The following is a 15444-nucleotide window of genomic DNA, read 5'->3' as shown; positions in this document are numbered from 1 at the left end:
TTAGTTACAAACCTATCTGACATCCTGCATCTCCATTCTCCATAAGCTTGCTCACCAAAACTTTGCTCTGCGTTCCATAAGAGTAGTTAACGTTATGGATATGACATGGATTGCGATATTAAAGGTAAGATAATAATGTTGAACAGAACATGATACAATAATACTGATGCACCAAGCACAGACACACGCACGCGTGCTGTGACGCCCCCAGCCCTTCTCCCCCTCCTACTGCCGCTGCCCTCTGGTGATCAGATCGCCTATTGGCGATCTCGACTAACCACAATTGGATGAAATGAAAATAGAAACGATCGCCCAACCCTAGTACCACAGCAACTTCACAGATGCAGCAGAATAGCTGGACAATGAGTCAGCCTCCTTCTCAGTGTCACTCTGTCACCTCATTTGCACCTACATGGCAATCTGCACCTTCTTGGCTGATGGTACGGGTTACTGTGAAAACATGTACTAGGTTTGTGTTCGGGCTGCGGATATGTCAACAACAGCAGGTTTATAGGAACAGCCTGTCTTCAGACAGTGCTCAAAGTGTACAGTGTCATCTGTTGAGACAGGCAGGGTTCAAGTTTGTCAGTTCAGGAGGCATCCTTATAATGTTCACTACAGTAGCAGTTAAAAGTGATAATTGTGGGTTATGAGACTAAGTCTGGTCATTCCGATGCCACTGTCGGTCACATTTTTAAGCATTTAAAAAAAACTGAAATGCAGTTTGGAGATTTAACTGCACTGCATTTGAACCTATGTCGCTGAAAACATTGTCTAAATCAGATATCATTGTTCATGACAAGATCTCACCACAAGGTCCATTTAGTGGCTTATCTGGAGATTTCATCATATCACATGATGAGAGGCCTCAGAGTAGAAGTAACAGATGATTTTGCTCTTATAGCAGCAGAGGGACACAGATGCCAAATTCTATTTTAGGAGATAATGTAAACCCACCGAAGAGTTTGAGTGGTGACTGAAATCCCTTGTGCTGTGCTGAGGTGCAATGTTGATGGTTTGATAGGGGAGGTAGTAGTGGTAGCTGGAGCCCCCGTGGGAGGGTAAACAGCAGAGAGGGCATGATCAAAAGCCTCTTCAGCTGGGTGGGGTTTGCAGGTGGCGTACATTACTCCACCATAGTAGGCTTCTGTAAGTGGAGGATGGGGAAAAAAGGCAATTGCTTGTGGAAATTGCTTCAGTCTGTGCTGTTTGGCACTTTGTTATGGCTCTGATTACTGTAAATGTAGCTGAGGAGTGAGAGATTGTTGATTTGTTAGAAGTGTAGTAAAAGACTGAATTTAATCCTAGTCTACGTTCAGCCAGCATATAGTAGACTTTTGTGTACGAGTGTAATAAATTGCTGGTCATAATGAGAAAGCTTGAGCAGCAAAAACCCTGTTTTTGTCTTCCAATCTGTCTCTTCCTCTCTTTCTGTTTGTTTAGAGTTTGACCAGTACCCATGACCTAAAGCATATCCGTTTAGTAATCGTGTTTTCACGGCATCTGTGTTGTTGTTTTCTTCTATAAGACGTCACCCCTTCAAAGTACACTCAGCCATATTTGGCAATGCGAACTCCACCTCTGCGCAGTGTTGACGAGGACACACATCACACATCTGGTTTTCCTTCATTTCTGTTTTCCTATCTCCTGTGCACTGTCTCCTCGTTTATACTGCCTTAACCTTTCCTTCTCCCCTACTCTTCCTCTTATACTTTTTCTTACTTGCTCTGTCTTTCTCTTTCCCTTTCAGTTTCTCTCTGTCTCTCTCTCTCTCTCTCTGTCTCTCTCTCTCTCTCTGTGTGTCTCTCTCTCTGTCTCTCTCTCTCTCTGTGATTTATTGGCAATGAATCAGGGATGAGGGAGTATGCAGGAGGAGAGATGGGAACATTCAGGGAAATGGCTGTTTCCGGCCAGACTTCATCACATCAGGATGGGAAATGGTCGGAAGAAGAGAAAATGTGTGTGTGTGTGTGTGTGTGTGTGTGTGTGTGTGTGTGTGTGTGTGTGTGTGTGTGTGTGTGTGTGTGTGTGTGTGTGTGTGTGTGTGTGTGTCCATCACCAGACCAACTGGGGATCAGCTCAGACTGAGTCCACTATTGTGTGCCACAACCCTTTCAATGTATTTTAAATAAAAACTGAACTTGACTTTTTCACACACATGGCAACATGTACAGAACTGGAAAGGTCATCATAATGCAGCATTTATAATGTGTGGTAATTGTGGTTCAGACTGTTGTATATGGTTCACTTTCATGCATCCAATTCATGTTCACACTGTACTTTTTGCTCCTGCTTGAATCTCGACCTTATTGTGATGGAGGGGCATGTGTGCACCCGTGACACAAGGAGCTGAAGAATCAAGCTCCTGATTAGGGACTCCCATGGCAGATTGGTTTCAAGTGAGAGGTCAAGCAAAGAGCAGCGCATTGGTTCTCTTTGCTATTTTCTACTTGTTGAGTGAGATCGGTCTGGGCTGCTTTGTTGGTCGCCGTTCCAATGATGGAGATTTTGTGTTGTTAAGCTGAAGGCTGAGGTGTTGTTCACAAGTGAAGGGGGGTATAGATCGCCAAATAAATTGGATGATTTGTTTGTTGACAGAAGCTAATCTAAAAGAGGGAAAAGAGGGAAATGAACTTGAAGGTGCAGTTCTCAGTAGAGCAAACCGATATTGGCCTTTCCCAGATATGATTATATATCGGTATCACCATATATGTTGTCTGATATACGCCTATATTTTTCTTTATTTTTTAAAATTATGTAGGCAGAATTTTGTACATATTTGATCCTTTTTCTTAATTCAAATTTAATATACACTCGCCGGCCACTTTATTAGGAACACCTGTGCAATCTAATGCAATCCAATACAACAGCTCTGCCATAAATTCTACATTTAAGAAGCTTATACATTTACTTAAACAGTTTTTGTTGACATTGTGAAAAAGGTGACAATTCTACTTCATGTTTGTTATTGAGGTCGTAGTGGGTGGTGGTGGTGTACTGGAGTGCATTACATTGTATGTTAATAGAGTGGACAAAATATTAGGAACACCATCCTTGAACTTTGCATAGTGAAGGAAAGGTTTATGGATTATGGACACAAGAGACTGAAATGGGTTTCCTATGCAGGATATCTGGACTCTCCTTTAGGTATAGGATGAGGAGGTCAGAGGAGGAAGTGGAGATTGTACAAAATGAAATAATGGTGTGAAAAATTTTGACCCCAGCTTGAGAAATTGCTGTGACGGTGGGAAGGAGAAAAACAACAGCAAAGAGTCACACTTTTTTATTATATAGTGTCCCTGATACTGACTGACATTAATGAGTAGAGAGACAATAGGACACAAAAGAACACACACATACTGAAATATTTGTCAAGGCTAAACTCATGAGCTCCGTTAGAGAGTAAGAGATAGTGAAAGAGCAAGAGAGAATTGGGGGAGAAAGGGGAGAGAGGATGAGTCTAGGACATCTAACAAGACAACAAAGCTGGAGTAAAACAACAGATCAATAAAAGTATCTTTCTGACTTTGTCATTTTCTGCAGTATAAGTCGTGAGAAGTGCTGACCAGGAGGAACAAATTGTGTGGGAATCAAGGGATCAGTGTGCCAAACAACTGCTGTTTGATTCACCTATCTCTCACACTGGCTTTGCGTCAATAATTTGTTGATCTGGCAGTACACGCCAATAAAACTTTTCAGTCCACTTGTGTACCTGTTTGAATAGATGCTTGGGTCTATACCTGTGTTTTGTGTCACACCTGACATAATAAGCCACAAATCCAACAAACACTTTGCACAGAACACACACACACCTGTATGTCCACATGTTTTATCGTGCTGGTAGCTGGTAATGATTCCTTCACTATGTAAGACTCAAGAGTTTAACCTGTAAAATTCATGCCGTGATGTGACAGGATGTAAATATCTGTAAAAGTATATGACAGTACTGTGTTTCCAGGTTTGTCTGATTGATGCTTCGTGATGCTGTAGTCCTGTCAGGTCCATTTTAATCCCATGACAAAACCGTGACACTTTTGCACTCAGTTCCTCAAGTTATTGTGCATTTGAAGTTACAGACAGTCGTGTTGATGGAGAACAAAAGCTGTTTTCCCTTTTGCTAGATGGTAGAAATCTACAGAAATAGAATGAGATAGAAGAGAATTAAAATTTATCAGCAGCGCAAGTGTTGGAGATAGGACGATTTATGTGGAGAGAAGGGAGGAGAGGAGAGAGGGGAGATGGCTCCATTTGTGTTGTGTTAATGAGGGTGAGCAAGAAAGAAAGAAAGAAAGTGAGAGAGTGCCAGCGTGTATTTGTCTCATTTATCACTCAGCAGCAGCTCTGTTTTCGGGGTCATTTGAAGCTCACAGCCTGTCTCATCTTGTCCGGGGACTCCCTGCAGTCTGCGTGTGTGCTTGTGTGTATGTCGCGCATATATGTGTATATATATATTTGTGAATTGAGGGGGGTATATAGTAAAAGAGGGAGGGTGGAGTAAAGAGATCACCAGTCAGTGTTGATGGCGCTGACAAGCTATTTCATGACAGGCATAGCTGCTCAGAAATACCACTTAGGGCTTCATGACTCTCTAAGGAACGCACCCATGCACACACGCACACACACACAAACACACACAAGGTGAGGCAGCGACAACGGTGTATTCTGGAGGGAAGAGCGAGGGCTAGTTATACAGAGCGAATGTAGCTCCAACAGGTTTTTCACTGAAGTGGTCAAAAAGACCATGCACACACACACACACACACACACAGGCACACACAAACAAGTACACGCATACACATGCATTCTGAATCCCAGAAGCATTTGAGTGTCATTAAAGTGCAGCTGTGTTTGTCTTTCCAGCACACATGGAAAACACATCAGGGACAGAGACAGAGAGAGAACACAGCCTGCTGAATATGGCTCCAATACGTACAAAACAAGCACAGCACTTTGTCACTCACACAAATACACATTGTTCATTTTGGAGTCCATTCAAACACAACTTTAGACGCATAGTACCAGTTAAAAATTTGGAGACACTTTACTATTTAATTGAATGAGAAAGTGTGTCCAAACTTTTGACTGGTACTGTATAATGCAGTGCTATAAAATGCATTGTAGCATGGAGGTTGCACTGTTAAAAAGAGTGACATTTAAGCCAAATATTTAGTGCAGAGTCATGTTCAATATTGGGATAGGCTGTAAAATGGTGCTGGCTTTTTAGCAGTGGCAAATGAATCAATGCTTCTCACGTAAAACCTGATTTAGGAGTCACCTAATAGCTTTCATAGATACAATATGTAATGTTGTGTTTTTGTGTGTGTGTGTGTGTGTGTGTGTGTGCGGGTATGAATGCAGTGTGCTGAGTGCTAAAACATTTGTCTTTCCTGGTAATGACTGGGAAGCCGACAGGGCTCTCAGACAGCCCTGACGCAATTAGCCTTGTCAAAAACACACGCATACACACACACACACACGGAGATACACACGCGCGCATGCATGCAAAGCAATGTCAGCTGTATGCTACTATGCCCACGGGCTCCAAAGATTATAGAAATCCCTGCACATGAAACCAATAACCAAGTGTCTAAGACATCTGAGAGTGTGTGTTTGGGGTGGGAGTGTTGTCACACAGTCTGTCAGGCTTATAATGCCTTTCCTTCATTTGTTGGGGTCACAGTTGTATTCATGCCATATGAGAAGGTTTCTGTCCCAAAAGCAGCAATGTTTATCCTTTTAAGCCACAGCCTTTTGAATTCAACCCTAATTTCCTGAAAAGCAGAGACAAATCAATGGTCTTAACATAGACCATATCAGTCTTTAACACTGAGGCTGCAGTTAATGATCATTTTCATTATCGATTAAATTGACGATTGTTTTCTCAATACATCATTTGATGTATTAAATGTCATTGCAATTTCCTAAATCCCAGACGGTTTCAAATTACTCATTTTGTCTGACCAACAGTCCAAAACTCAAGTAAACTCAAGTATTCAGTTTGCTACCATAAAGACAAAGAAAAGCTAGTTGCTGGTTGATTTTCTGTCAATCAAACAATCATTAAATTGACTAATTATTTCAGCTCTAGAAATGCTCTTGTGATCAAACACTGCAGAGGCATTAAAAATCAATTATTTCTCCTGATAGAAGGAAAAACAGAAGCAAAACGACTCTTTTAGACAAGTCATATTAATGGTGAACATGTTGTATCTCAACAAAGAGGCTATGTATGCTGTAATTCACACTGCCAGGGGATGACAACATAAAACTACTGTCTTAATGTTTCCACAGTCTGGTGTAATCTAGTATTAAGACAGTCAGACAGACTGTTCAGTTGGTGCCAAAAGCCATACTGCAGGCGACAGCTCCAGCTCCAAACCCCCCAGTTTGGGATATCATGTGATGCTAAGCTGGATGTGGTCTTATCATAGGAAAAAGACAGACTGAATGTCTTCCTGGGGAAAACTGGTTTTAATACAAAGTAAACAACAAGTTTTGAATTTCTTTCCATCTGTTTTTCCATCGGTGTCTCTCTGTGATACTCTCGCTTACTCCATCTCTCTCCTGTTTCTGTGGTGTCCTCTGTCATTCTCTAATATCTACCTCTTTTTTCTTCTTTAGTGTGTGTGTGTGTGTGTCTGTCTCTTTGTGGCTGTGCATGACTACACAGCTGTGTGTGTGTGTCTGTCTGTGCAGCAGATATCTGGGTTTAGTCCATCCCACATACCTCTGTCAACTCAGACTGCTTAAACCCAGCCAGCCTAGAGTTCACACAGGAGACAACACACATACATAATGAAACACACACAAAGATACAAAGACTGACCAATGAGGATCTCTGTCTTTATGTATCTCAAACATATTACCACGTAATATGAAAGACAGACTCAGACACACAGGGAATCCATATAGTCTCTTCCTGCATGACCTTTCTGTTTGATTGCTCTGGCTATGTTAGCCTTTTTCTGCTGTCTCCTCTTCCCTTTCTCGTCTCTGGCTGCCACTCCCTTTTCGTGTTTGACTCTGTCTGCCAGAGTCATCCCGTCTTTCGTCCTCCTTGTTTTCTCTCCCACTCTGGCTCTGTCTTTCTCAGTGTATCTTTCAACAGCAGTAGATGCTATCGCTCCACACTGGAGGTCATCACCGGTGCATGTTTGTGTTTTACCCCTATTATTGTTGTCATCCAGATAAACCCGGCTTGAATGGATGAATCCTTGCAGCTTGTGTGTGCAAGGATATGTGTGTGTGTGTGCGTGCGTGCTTTTGCGGTCAGTGTGTGTGCTGACATTTAGAAGCCTAACCGCCACAAAATGGCACGGTGAAATTGCCAACATTCAATTGCAAGAGCTGACAAAAGTTTTTGAACCCTCCACCATGTGTGTGTGTGTTTGTGTCTGTCTGTGTCTCTGTGCCCTATTAACCCAAGTAATTATAATAATCAAGAGCAGCACCCACTGCTGAAAATATTTATCCACAACCCTATAAAGGAAACTGCAGTGTGGCTGTTGTTTTTTTTAGTTTTTTTTTCCTCAGGGATAATATTTAACCGCGACCCTTAGGCTGCTCTCATTCTCACAGGATCAGGCCAGAACAAATGACATGAGGAAATTAAACCTGGGTGCTCTGCTATTTTCAGCCTTAGTCACATTTCATACATCCGTACCTTATGTGTTGAGGGAGTGGGCAGTTAAGTATCTGTGAGATAACTGAATATGCTGTTAAGAGTGTGTGTGTTAGTGACAAGGATTAATGTTTCACTAAATTCCAATATGATGATGATTTTGGATTGAAATGTCAGTATTTCCTTCAGAATTTTATTCTTGGCAGGAAGAAAATCCACCAAAGCAGGATATGGAACATCTCAAGAAATTGAAACCTTCCAGGGAAATATGGGATAACAACAACAAGAGAAAGAATAAATATATTTGTGCGATTCTGTCAAAATTTGATTCAATTTGAGGGCTTTTCATGAGAAATCAGCCACAATTACACAAAGAGAGTCATTCTGAGCTCGCGCATATATTCACATTATATGTTTGAATATGTATGTCACAGATAAGGCTGGTGATATTCTATATTTTAGTTATCAAAAATTTTGTTATTCTCTTTGTGGCTCTCAGCCCCAAGCAGGGAATAATGCTGAAATAGTGCACATTTGGTCCTCTTTCGAGTATTTACGGCAGCATGACAGTGTTTGTGGGATTGACTCAAAATAAACTACAATGCCCATGTCCATTGTGAGAAAAGAACATGTCAGCCAGTGTAACAGTGTGGCTCATTGATGTGTTTTTAGACAACAATGGAGGTATATGACATAGAGGAAGTAGCTATATCAGGCTTTTGATATTCAGACAATACTTGTGAGAAGGACCAAATAATTGTTGGTTTTGTATTTTTCATGTGATTTGTTTATAATAAGGAAAGTATAGAATATCATCAGACTTAACCTTTTAAATGACTTTTAGAGAAGGGCATTTGCTCTAATTTATTCATGTGTAGTTACATAAAAAAAAAAATCTGTATTCTTCTTTCTCATTCTCCTCACCTCTCCCTTTGTCTAAACTGACTTCCAGCTGTTTGGATGTGTCACTGTTGTACCAATGCAACAGATTTTTCTCTCTCACACGCAAACAGCAGTCCTTTTGTTCCAGCTCTGTTTCAAAGGCCTCCCTTTTTCAAAGGCATACGGGTGGTGCAGGGGCAAAACACTTGCCAGCCACCGCTGAGACCTGAGGTTCAATCCCCGGTTGTGACTCCCACTGTTTGGCCAGGGCGCCTGCGAGAAGGCGAGTTGGATCCAAGGGGATGTGTTATGCTTTTCCGGGGAAGCTGGCAGGTGAAAAAGACTGCCTGTCTCTGACTCCCCAGACTAACAGCAGCGCAAGAAGTGACAAGGACTGTCCTGCAGGGGAATTGGGCTTTCCAAAAACTAGGAGAAAAAAAAAGAAAATATTAAAAAAGAGGCCTCTTTGTGTTTGTGTTATATGTGTAGTTGAGGAGTTGTTTGTGTCTCCATTGGGAATGGAACAATGGATTGTGGGAGGAATGGCGATAGGGAGGCGAGGGAGGCATCCGCTGGAGACGGTTAGATTTGTGCATTGCGTCAAAGCATTGAGTGCCAGAGATTAATTAAACTTTCCCTATTTTTTGAGGTGTGTGTGAATGAGTATGAGTCAGAGCGGTGGTGAGTAGGAGAGAAAACATGTTTATTGCCTTCATGATCAATGCCAAATTGCAGGAACATAGAATTTTACATTACAAACGCCCCACCTGCTGCACAGAGACAGAACAAAGCGTTGAGATAGTGCAGGAAAGCTATCTGATGAGCCGCGGAGTGCATGCCTCATGGCCGTTCAGAATGTGTGCATGTGTGTACTTGCACACATGCTTTCGGGTAGGTATATTTCTTTGCACATGTGTGTATGTTGGCCCGGTTGATTTCCCCTCAGAGCAAGTAGTCATTCTCCACCGCAGGGCCCACTGCGTATGCTTTTTTAGTTTAACCCCTGACTCGCAAACCCACTGTGACCCCACGTTGCTTTCTGATTGGCCTGAGCCTATGAACTTGAAGGCCAAGAAGACAGATGGGGGGGGAGAAAAAAAAAAGGCAGCTACTGGGGACCACCAATCCTCACAGCCAGCAGCTGATCAAACACACACTCACAAACACGTATTTACCCAAACATGCATGTGCATAGATTGGGTTAAATATTGGCGATTCAGGGAGAAGTACACATAATGCCAGCATGTAGAGCACATACTGTGGCTATCCTGTGTATACATACTAGTACATGCTCAAAAATGTATCCAGCAGATGTGACTTACACAGCATAAACGAAGCACATAGACTTGTTTGTTTTCCAAATGGGCTCTGTTGATTGGCAGTGTACCGTGCGTGTTTGGAATATTTGTTTCCCATTAAACACTTTGCCTGTTGTCGGTGCATGTGTTTGTGTCAGAAGATACATTGATGAGACAATTGATCCCAGCAGTCACCATGATTACAAGGTCAAAAGCTCTCTATCTCCTTCTCTTGTCATTCTGTTACTCTAGTCCTACTGTGTCTGACTCTCGAGAAAGCTCTCTATATGTACTGATTCCTGATTAGGCTCAGGACTGATTGCAACAGCCATTAATACACACACACACACACACACACACACGCACGCACATAAACACATACAAATATACACCCTCATCCCACACTCTCTCTCCCTCTTTTGTTGTTGTTGATTGAAGCAGTTTTCAAATTAGAAAACAAAGAATGAATGCTGTTTAATGATGAGATTGCAGATAGACAGTTGCAGCTGTAGGTCATCGGTGAGGTCATCAGTCTGTGACCGGCACTATCTGTGAGATCATCAGAAGCAGAAGCAGGTGTGACATAATTTGAGGGGATGATAGCACAGAAGACAGCTCCATTTCACAAGTTGAAAGGGTAACATGTGACTCACAGATAACCTTTCCCCATCTCCCGGGTGTGTGTTTGTGTGTACGCGTGTGCGCACTCCAATCCATTACCCGAAATTGGTTTACAAAACCTATGATGTCAGCAGGCCTTTTTATAATGTCTTTTTAGACCTTGTGAAGCCACAGGATTGCGGTATCATATCCCAACACTGTATGAATTTCTTTTTCTTGAGCCACTTAGCATATTTATAGGTTTTATATTTATAGGCTCCTGTCATTACGGCTGTACCTTTTTACTAAAGTCTCCCACACATGCTTCTGCTACAGTATGGAAGGGCCATCCTGCTAACATGTGACCATGTGCTGTGATAATTCAATACAGTCATCTGTTTCTTCCTGAGAAAGGTAGTAAGACTCAATCTGCTATGTAGATTCAGACATTTACATCTATTGGTTAGAAATACTTAATAGTTTACTATTTGAGAAGTATACAATACAGTGGCAGAGATGGTACAGGGATTCAGAGAACTGAATGACCCCTTGCCAACATTTAATATTCCCTAGCTGCTGAACTGTTTCCTTACATCATTTGGTTTTCAATTTTTTGCCTCTTGCTTGCTATTTTATTCCTGACCATCTGCCCTGTTTTGCTGAATTCTGTGCAGCTCTATAGAGCAGTTACAGGCTAATTAAAAGTGTAACTATTTGTGATGTTTCTTATGCTGTCATGGCTGTTGAGAGAATCTTAATAGCTGCTCGGTGCACTGTTTCTCCTCAAGACCTGAGCCTGCTGTTGCAGTTAGAGAAGATGAATGTTTGGGCCCTTAAATAAGGAGTAAAATAAAGACGCACAGAAAGAGATAAAGGACGCAAGGAAGGGCATTTAATTGGAGGAGCCAGACGCTGGACCACTGAAAGGAGGAGTGAAAAGGAGTTGGTATGTGGACGGAGGCAGACAGTCATGGAGACAGAGGCGGAGGGAGAGAGAAAGGGAGGGATTTGAGGGAAAGAAAGAGTGAAACCTTAGTACCTGAGGCGTAAGCTGAGGCCTTTAGCTGCTGGTGCCAGAATGTGTTTTTACGAGCCTGCGGTCAGACAGAAATAAAAGGCAGCCGAGCGGCTGAATGGCATCGCGCGCACACACACACATGCATGTACACACACGATTCAATGGCCTCTCAGAAATCACAGTTTGGTTTTATAATGTCACAGTTATTCAATGTCTCCAACCCCCATAATGCAGTGTGACTGAACAAGCACCACACTCTCCCCAGTGGTACGGAGGTAGGGAGCGAGAGAAGGAAGAGAGGGGAGGTAAGGCAGGAAAAGAAAGCATTAGCAACACCTCTGTATTCCTTTTAAAGCTGCCAAGGGCATAGAAAGAGGTTCTCTTATGTTCTTTGGCGTCATTATATAGATTTTATGGTCAGTTAGTCCAATCGTTGACTTTTTTACACCATCCCTTTGGTGCCATTTTTGTCTCTCCTGCTCTTTCTGTCATTTCTTTTTTTCTTCTTTTCCTAACTGTTCAAACTTTTTGGCCTTCTCCCTAGTTTTATTTCTTTTTGCCGAGTTTCTTACAATGAGTTTAGTTTATCCGATTGTCATTACAAGCAGTTGCAGGGACCTAGGGTTCAAGCCATAAGCCAACAGTGACATACTGACTTCAATGACAAAAGTGGGAGTAAAAGAGACCAGCACTTATCTTTTTGTAAATCCGTGGAAGTAGAAACGTGGGAGAGGGCAGTGATGATTCAGTTGGCAGGGGTTACCTGAGGTGCCTCTTGCAGAGATGCGATAGTAAATGGCGAGTGATTGCTTAAGGTAGCAAGAGACTAAAAGGGGTGGTGATCATGACCCTCTTTAGCAAAGAGACTATGGAGAATGTGATGGACAGATGGAAAAAAACTGGAAATATTTGAGATCAATCCTGTCTGTGCGTAAAGGCACCACTTCTGAAAAAGCACACAGGCTCGCTCTCCTATGTACTGTACAGAATGCAGAGCGCTACTCAGTGCCGTTGCCATGGAAATACTGAACAAGTGATGGATTGTTGGAAAGGGGCAGAAAAAGATTTAAGATTTACATTTTTTTTTTTTTTAAATTTGGACAACCATTTTTCATCCCTCACACTGTCCCAGAAAAGGAAATACAGCAGAGTCAACAGAAACTCACAGATCAGAAACAATTTATTTGCAACTCATAACTCACAGTTTAATGCAGCCTGATCAGTATTAAGGGTGGAAATATCACAATAAAGCCTCTATTGATGGGTTGTGTGTGTGTGTGTGTGTGCGTGCGTGCATACACATCCTGTACAAAAGGCTAAAGAGCTTCTATTCATTTTGTGCTGTACGAACATGTTATGCAGTAGCATGACTAATGTTGCTTACTGTAGTCCCATAGTCCCATACACCCACGCATATGCACTGACACACACTCACACACACTCACACACACACACAAATGCAGCAGCTTCTCTCATTTACTCCAACTCTTCCACTCACATAGGAATACCATCTACAGCAGTGCGCACACACACAGAGGCATGTCCGCGCGCACACACACACACACTGAACTATATATATTTATTTCATTTATAGTTTGCGGTGGACATCATATCCTGTGTTTACTATAGCCGTTTGTCTCATTGAGCTGTCAGTCACTGTGGCAAACAAAGTCTATATTTGCACATATATGCACACATGTGTGTGTGTGTGTCATTGTTCCATAGAGTTTGGAGGTCAGTGTGTGAAGGGGACATTTCAGCAGCATATTTCCCAGAGGTCTTTGCAAGGCTCGGCTCAATATAGAGCTGGTGCAACTGACCCGTGTCAGCGATTTGTATGGAAGAGTCGTGTGTATGTTAGTGTGTGCATTGTTTTATATAAAAAGTCCTATGAGAGAGAATTAGAGGTGGTCAGCAGTCTGAGTGTGTGTGTGTGTGTGTGGGTGGGTGTGTGTGTGTGTGTGTGTGTGATACAGACTGTGTATTTTGTCTTTTTCACTATTAGCATTCCTCAGCTTTGACGGACAGTATGGGAATGAAATGCTTCTTTCATGTGGCCAAACTCTGCGTTGTGTGTGCGTCTGCGTGCACGTGTGTGTGTGTGTGTGAGCAGATCTTTTCCCATGAATCATTGAGATAGAGAGGGATACGTTTCCCCCTTCAGTGGTAAAGTGCTTTCAGCACTGTACTATTAAGGGCTATTGTTAGAGTTACCCATGACCTGGTCATGACATGGGATGCTCTGTGTGTGTGTGTGTGTGTGTGTTTGACTGTGTGTATGGGCTATTTGTAAGTGTTTGTGTGCCATTCTTCTGGCTCTTAATAAGGGAGTACTCAACCATGGAGTTCACCTTTTCCCTTATAATTGCTCTCTCTCTCCCTCTGCCTCACCCATCCAGATTTTCCTAATCACGAGGCCCAAATCAATTATCAAGCACTTCAAATTAAAAAAAAACTTCTTTAAACTACTGTAAGTAGTAACGAGTAAAAAATGTGATATTTCCCGCTGGATTGTAGTGCAGTAGAAGCAGAAAGTAGCATAAAATGGAAATACTCAAGTAATGAACAAGTACCTCAAAATTGTACTAAAGTAAATGTCACTTTCTGCAACTAATACAAATATGTGTGTGTTTATATTATAAGTGTATGAGTGTACTGTGTCTTTGTATAAGTAGGTAAAAGGTAAACAGTTTATGGGAGGAGGTGTTAGCTGATGTTGAGACTTCACCGTGGAGATGTTTGATGTGATGAGGCGTGCTATCATGTTCTTGTCTGTGAATACGTGCACTGTGTGTGTGTGTGTGTGTGTGTGTGTGTGTGTGTGTGTGTGTGTGTGTGTGTGTGTGTGGGTATGATAATAGCAATATAAATTAGTTTGTAATGCACCATCATTAGCCAGGAATTTGTTTTGGAGACACCGGTGCAGACATATTGATTACCACCATAGCAACGTAAGTACATAGAGGCAAACAGGACCTCACAGTCGGTGCAGATGGATGTGTGAAGTGGTGTGTGCGAGAGAACAGTGTTTTATTGCTTTGGACTCCTCACTTTTCAAAGGGTGGGAGAGTGAGAGGGATCATGGGTGGGCCCCAAAGAAACCCTTTAGAGATGGAGACGCCACTTCAGAAAACACTCAGCCTTCACAAAATGGAGGGAGGAGGAAGGGGAGAGTCGATAGAGGGTGAAGGGAAGGACTGGATATCAGACTTTCCACAGAGTTAGATAGTCATCAGCGTTAGTCTGTGTGTGTGTGTGTGTGTGTGTGTGTGTGTGCGTGTGGCAGGAGTGGTACAGTAGTAGTTTGATTTGACCATTTGCCAGCTTGAGTCTGGGTGTTATTCCCTCAGCTCCAACAGCTACATGCTGAAATACTTCCTAGTTTAGGTCAGGTATTTCCCAGCAGCGCTAAGGAGGTTGTTTACCAAAGATATCTCTAAATGGAAAGGCTTTTTACTAAACATATGTTGCACAAATGCAGCCACTTACTTTACTCTCACTGAATGTGTTTACCAAATAAAAGACTTTTGTCTACCTCTTTCTCTGTCACTTTTCTCCCTTGCTATATCACTCGCGCTCTGCTTCACTCAGTCACACAGGCAAACACTTCATACCTATTTTCACATTAGTCTCATCGGAGCCTTTAGCTATTAATTGTGTCCCAGACTGGGACCAGAGAGAAAGTGTGGCTGGGAATGCTGGGTGTATCCAGGAGAGAGGCAGGCAAGGCTGGGCACAGCTCTCCCCGGAGGAGGAAGTCGCTCTCTCATATCGCTGCCCACATCCATCCTCAGAATAATCGTCTAAATTCACCGCTGAGTTTTGACTGTCCCTGATGGTGTTAGTCATCTGAAGAAAATAGGTTGTTTCCTTTAAGGTTTACCTCACAATAACACAATGAGTGCAAGCGCTATGAAGACGCTACAGTGAGGTATTTCCTGTTTTTTTGGAACTGTTTTCTTCTTCCAATTCCAAATTTTAGGCTCCGTCATTGCTGCAATCAGGGACGTCATTCCGGTTTTACA

The 15444-nt window shown here is 42.4% G+C and overlaps 1 protein-coding gene across 3 annotated transcripts in view; it reads left to right on the top strand.

Moving 5' to 3' along the window:
- Positions 1 to 15444, top strand: part of LOC121903918 (aminopeptidase O (putative)) — an 80722-nt gene that overhangs the window by 48119 nt on the left and 17159 nt on the right. The gene's annotated exons all lie outside the window — the stretch shown is intronic.

The sequence above is a fragment of the Thunnus maccoyii genome, chromosome 9 (assembly GCF_910596095.1).
Source record: "Thunnus maccoyii chromosome 9, fThuMac1.1, whole genome shotgun sequence".
Lineage (NCBI taxonomy): Eukaryota > Metazoa > Chordata > Actinopteri > Scombriformes > Scombridae > Thunnus > Thunnus maccoyii.
The sequence above is the reverse complement of the archived record's forward strand: the minus strand, read 5'-3'. Positions and strand labels throughout refer to the sequence as shown.